Consider the following 6114-nt stretch of genomic DNA (forward strand, 5'->3'; position numbering starts at 1 on the left):
TACTCACCTTATCTCTCATCCCTTTCTAGTCCCCCCTTTATCCTTCCTCTTAATCTCTTCCATCCCCTTTTAGTACACTCTTATCCTTCATCCTTATTCCGTGTACTCCCATCCCTCATCCCTTTTCTAAAATGTTCCCATACTCCTGCCCCTTATCCCTCTTCTATAATATCCAAATACTCCCATCCCTCATCTCCTTTTTATAATGTTTCCATACTCCTATCCCTCATCCTTTTTTTATAGTATCCAAATACTCCTGTCCCTTATCCCTCATCCCCCTTTATAAGTAACACCCCCAATTTCCCTCCATAATGTCCCTTAATCCCCCATCTTCTTCTATTCCCTTTTTTCTAATATCCTCAGTTTCCCCTCCCAAATCTTATCCTCCCTAAGAATGTCCCTTTTATTAAAATACTTTCCAAATCATCTAATCTCTTTCCCCGCAGTATCAGACAAATAAATAAAAAATACATCATCTCAGCAATAAAGAAATACAAAAATTATCTCAATAGTTCTATCTAAATAATTACAAATCAATAGTAGCACCCGTGAAAATCTAAAAAATGCAAAATCACACTGGAAATGTCCCCCTAAATCTACTACACACTTTAAGTCAAACAATAATCTCCCCTTTACATCAAAATTCAAAGTTATTCAATTTCCCAATAGACTGTCAAATCATCAAAATACAAATCACTTTAGTTTCTCTATCTTCCCTACATCCCCAAATTTCCACAGTGCATCCTGACCCTCACAATACAATTTAATAATCAATATATACCACCCTCTAATGTGTCACTTTTTTTTAAATATCTAAACTATCCTCTAATTATAAATAAATAAGAGTACATGTCTTTATTCACACTTTACTCATCTCTCAATATAATGCAGACCATGTATCTCTTCTTCATTCATAGAAAAACCAATAATATCCAATCAGTAAATACTAAATTTACAAAATACAAGCTCTAAATCAGTCATAATACTGCGGGGAATGTTTCCAAAAATATAGACAATACCTATAAAAAGTTACTACATTTCCACAATATAAGAAAAACAGTGTAAACCCAATCCTCTCACAAATCCCAGAACACCACTTTCCTATTCATCGGGTAACAGGTTTAGAAATAATCTCACACAAAATCCTTCAATTCTGCTTTTATTAGTTGCAGTCAGAAGAAACACCCTTCTTTTAGTTCTAAAAGCTTCTTAAAAAATAATAATAATAATAAATAATATACACTTACTAAATATACCACCACTCTAATGTATCACCTCGACAAGTACTCTTTCGACTCATCAAAAGTAATACAAAAAGAGTCACAAATTTAATAAATATAATATCCAGTTAGTAGAATACAAACAGAAATGTTATCAAAAATCAGTTAAATAATACATAAACCATAGAAAATTAGTTGTTTCAATTTTAAATTTCATCTTTTATCAAAAATAACACTTTTCATAATCATCAAATCGAAAACACACTCATTTCCTATCTAGGAACGAAAAGTTTCGTTGCACTTTTACTAAATTCATATGTTTCTCTCAAAAATTCATTAAGAAACTAGTACTCTTCAATGTACTTTCAAATCTTTCCATTTATTTATCCCTTAACCCCTTTTACAATACAAAAGAATCCACCATTTCTACTTACACGAGCCATGAGCAATGCTAAAGAACCACACAATATCAAAAACTGTACTGTACGAGTACCAATTACACATCTACTCGACTCTCAAATTTAGAGGAAAAAGTACAATTCACTTTTCGTTCCTCACAAAATACTCTTCTTCTCAAATCCCTCGACCTATCACTACTTCTTACTTTCATCACTTACCTACCATTGGGTCCTTCCATTTCTCCCTTTTCCTTTCTCAGTTCCTGTATGCATTTCATCTGTTTTCTCACAAAATTAATTAAGGAGCTTCAAACCTCCAATGCTTTCTTGAAGACATTGTCCCCTCGACTTATCTCCTGGCACCTATCATCAAATGCAAGTGTTCCGAGTACTTCATCCTTCGGAATCTGAAACAATGACAATTCATTGCACCTAGTCCCATGAGACACCACATAATAATCTTTCGAATCCATCCCTCCTCAGTCATAATACCTACTTTCATACCTCGGAATGTGCAAATTCTCAAACTATGCAAATCTAAAATACAAATAATCCTCAAATACTTCCAAAAACACCTTTACTTGTTCCACAAATACCTCCATCCGCACACCCTGACAAAGTACGATGGGGTTATGTCCGAGGTGATGGAGCCATGGCTCGTATAACCTCAGTTCATCTTCGAGAATGTTATGTGGAATCCTTCGACCAATTCCAATTTACACCAGTGGGTTACTTCTTGTCCCCAGTTTTAAAAAATTACTTCCGAGACAATCGACACACGTAATCAAAGCCCCAAGGAACGAATTGGGGCAGTGTGCAATTATCACCCCACACAAGTTCTCGACAATGTCTTCAAAAGTATCAAAGTTCTGGTAAACTTCAACTTTCAAATGAGTGGACCGCGTTTTCCACAATTATTATCAATGTTTTAAACAATTACACTTCTTTTCTTAAAAAATTGCCTAAATTTTCAATCGAAATCTTCAAACTTAAAAATAGTAATAAATAAATTAATATAACCTCACTCCACTCTGTCATTCCAAATCGCATGATCGAATTGCGACTTACTTCTCATCTTCTATTTCTCTCGTGTAAATTACCACAGCTGACTCCTAATGCTAACCTAAAATTCGTCAATCGAAACCCGCCAAGAATTATACACCTACAGTAAATGTACAGTGTTGGGGAAATAACTTTGCTACTTTTCTACTACCTATTTTAATCGTGGTTAGTTCCGGTTAGCCGTTCTAATTTTCTAATTCTAAATAATAATTCCTCAATTTACAAACAGTTCTCTTTCCTGTTCAAAAGAACTCTTCGTTCCAAATAATGTTCTCGATCGTCGGTTAAATTTGACAAAGTTATTTCCCTATACCCTGTACAATTCAAGTAGAACCTACGTCCTAACAGTCTATTTCACACAAGACTAAAGCACTAATAAATTTCTAAAATAATACAAGTTATATCTCACCCACACAGTACGTGAACTACACAAAGAATCTACTACTATACGAAACGCAGTATAAAATACTAATCAATCATAAAATGTAGTACAAATTTGGAAAAGTAAACGAACAATTCCCTACCTCTCTTTTTCTTAACTTTCCCAATTCTAATAAATCCTTTAGAACCGTAAAAGTACCTACTAGTAGTGCCAGTTTAGTGTTACCCCAATAATTTGCACACGTGGCCCACTTGTGTGCAAATTATGTGAGGCATCTTAAAAAGGCCCCTTCAGCTTACCCTCCTCTTCCCTCTTATTCTCTATTAATGTCACATTCACAAAAATTATCCTATATACATAATATCTTAATTTAAAAATCGTTCAAATTCATCTTCCTTTCAATGCTTTCTTAAGAAGACCTTATTCGCTATATCGTTTAAATTCATCCTATCACTTTGCCCACCATATTCAAACTCTCCTCAAAATAAACCGACCCTGTTATACACCTTTTTTCTTATCTCTTCTCTTCTCCAATGAATACTGCACCACAGTGCTCCAATCTCTACTTCTCACTTGACTTGTCCACTACTGGAAATGCTTTTTTCTTCCAAGTCTTTTTCCAGTTTTTCTCATCTTTCAAAATAAATCTTATCTCCTTTCACCAGTTCCGGCCCTTCCTAAGCCTCTTTCAAATTCTCCCCTTCGCTAAATCTCCCAAGTTCGTCGTCCCTAGTTCCCGTTATATCCCTTCTAACACCTCACAATTTCGGTGAATAAATTTCGTTCACCATTTTGTCCAAGGATCCCCAAGTATTGCTTAAAATCAGACTTTTTTCCAAATATCCTCCGGGAAAAATTCCTCAAATGGCTTTTCTACGCCCTAAAGTTCCTCTACAATTTTAGGAAGCTCCTAGCTGACACATATCTAATGACTACATACTAACACTAATGAAATATAATAATGCAACTTCCCTTATTCTATCCCTCCAAACGTGTTTCTCACAAGTTACCTAATACCCTTATAAATATCACTAATTTTAATATACATATTACATATTCATTTGTTCCTTCTAAAAGCTCTAATTACTTCCCTCTCAAATACATGTACTTTCTTACTCTTATCCTTAAAATTCACAAGAAATAATCTTTACTTTCTTATTAACTACAAATGACCTACTGGCAAATTCTACTTTTCTAATATACATTCCTTCCCACTTTTCTTACATATGCTCAAGTTATCCTTCCATATAATAAATAATGTCCTATTCTTATGTTTAAATCCCTCCTCTTCTTTCGCACCCACCATTTACTTCTAATTCCTATCTTTTCCAATTTCTCTCGAGTTTTGCAGTTTTACATTCTATGTGCATGTTTCTGTTACATTTTTCCACCTACATCCCCTCCCTCAAAAGAAAAATTCCCTAAAAAGTCCTATCCTATGTCCCTACTTAAACTTACTATGAATACCCATAATATCTTAACAGAATTACTTCACCTAGCATATGCATCGACAATTTCAAATACATAATTCCTGTACCTTCACAAAAATCATCAGTACCTTTACACTATGCTTTCCTATCTGATATAAATATTCAAATCTTCTAAACAATTACAAATCATGTACCTAGTTTTTCCTATAAAAAATAATACATCCAATTTACTTTCTATCCTAAATTACTACATCTTTATCCCTAACACTTAAATAATAATCATAATGTAATTCACAATTCCTACAATATCTACTAATTTAAAAATAATATACTTTCCCTATGTTTATAATCTTCAATTTATAATACCCCCTGTTATCTTATCTTTTAAAACAATTATTTCAAATAAGCCAAATAATTCTTATAATGGTGAACATTTCACCATACATTTCCAAATATCAATCAAACACTCTATCTACTGTGCTGTTACAAATTCAAAATAAATTTACCCTTTATAATAATACCATCCTCTAATTAAATACTCTACTTTCTCAAATTTCAATTCCACAATAATCCATAAGTTATGGTACAATTTTTCACACATTTCCTTTTAAATTAATCAAATATCCTTCTGATACATCAAAATAACTAGAAACTAGGAAATTCTTAATTAACTTTCAAAATTAAACTCACAAATTACTTATTAACTACAAGCAAATTCCTATTCTTCTTAACACAAAAAAGCAATCTCGTAATAATCCACTTACTTGCAATCCTCCAAATCTCAGTACCTCCTTCCTTGTGAAAAAATACTTTGGCCCTTTTCTTTTTCCCTTTACTGGGTCCCAATCAGCTTGTTCGATCATTTTCACTTTTGCTGTTCTCGTAATTTCCTACTTCTCTCTTGCCAAAGTTCCATGTATCTATCTAGTGAGCTTCCTCTTTGCTTCCCTTATAAATCTTATTCTTTTTGCTAAGAGGAAATAAATAAACCACTGTCCTTCGATAAAACTACAAAGTACTACCTTGCTATCTTTTTGCCCTTAACTTAAGTTCTTTTGAATCCGACTACTCCAGTGAAAAATCTATCTTTCCTATCCATGAATGTGAGCAATAATCCAACTTTCGATACCAGTTTTTGGTAAAGTTCCTTGTCTATATCTCTGGCCCCTCCGTCATTGGTGATCAGTCGAGGGAATCCACTATAATCTTAATGGTTCAATCTTTTTATGTCAAATCTGTGGGGCAACCCACCTTCTTTCTTCCTAATTTTTAGGTTAAACGTTCGGTCCTTCCTGCTAGGTTTTCTGTTGAAGAACCTCACTACTAATCTGGTGCTCGTAAACCTAAAAGGTATTTGCAATGTCACCAATAAACCTTTGTTAAGTTAAGAAGGTTTAGTTTCTTTTATACGCGAAAACAGTATCTCTGAGACTGCGAACTCAGGGTGGTCCTTCATAATCGATCAATCCAGTCCACGATCTACGCAATTCACGGTTATCGTATCGAAAGGGGTGAATCGACCCAACCACGTACACGCGCCAAATTTGGACCTAACAATGTATTGTAGGAAAAGTTGCTAAAGTCGCTACCAACGCCGGAGTCCAAAGAACTGTTCGTAGACC

General features: G+C 34.0%; 1 long non-coding RNA gene across 2 annotated transcripts; it reads right to left on the minus strand.

The window, feature by feature from the left end:
• Nucleotides 1–1081: 1081 nt before the first annotated feature.
• On the minus strand, nucleotides 1082–5674 carry LOC136418900 (uncharacterized). 2 transcript variants are annotated; one of them, XR_010752983.1, is made up of 3 exons: nucleotides 5515–5674; nucleotides 5257–5462; nucleotides 1082–2025 (listed from the first exon to the last, which is right to left on the minus strand). It is a non-coding gene; the product is annotated as an uncharacterized lncRNA (long non-coding RNA). The 2 variants fall into 2 exon arrangements; XR_010752984.1 differs by lacking the exons at nucleotides 5257–5462; nucleotides 5515–5674 and adding exons at nucleotides 2115–2155; nucleotides 2215–2699.
• Between the last annotated feature and the right edge of the window lie 440 nt (nucleotides 5675–6114).

The sequence above is a fragment of the Euwallacea similis genome, unplaced genomic scaffold, assembly GCF_039881205.1.
Source record: "Euwallacea similis isolate ESF13 unplaced genomic scaffold, ESF131.1 scaffold_43, whole genome shotgun sequence".
NCBI lineage: Eukaryota > Metazoa > Arthropoda > Insecta > Coleoptera > Curculionidae > Euwallacea > Euwallacea similis.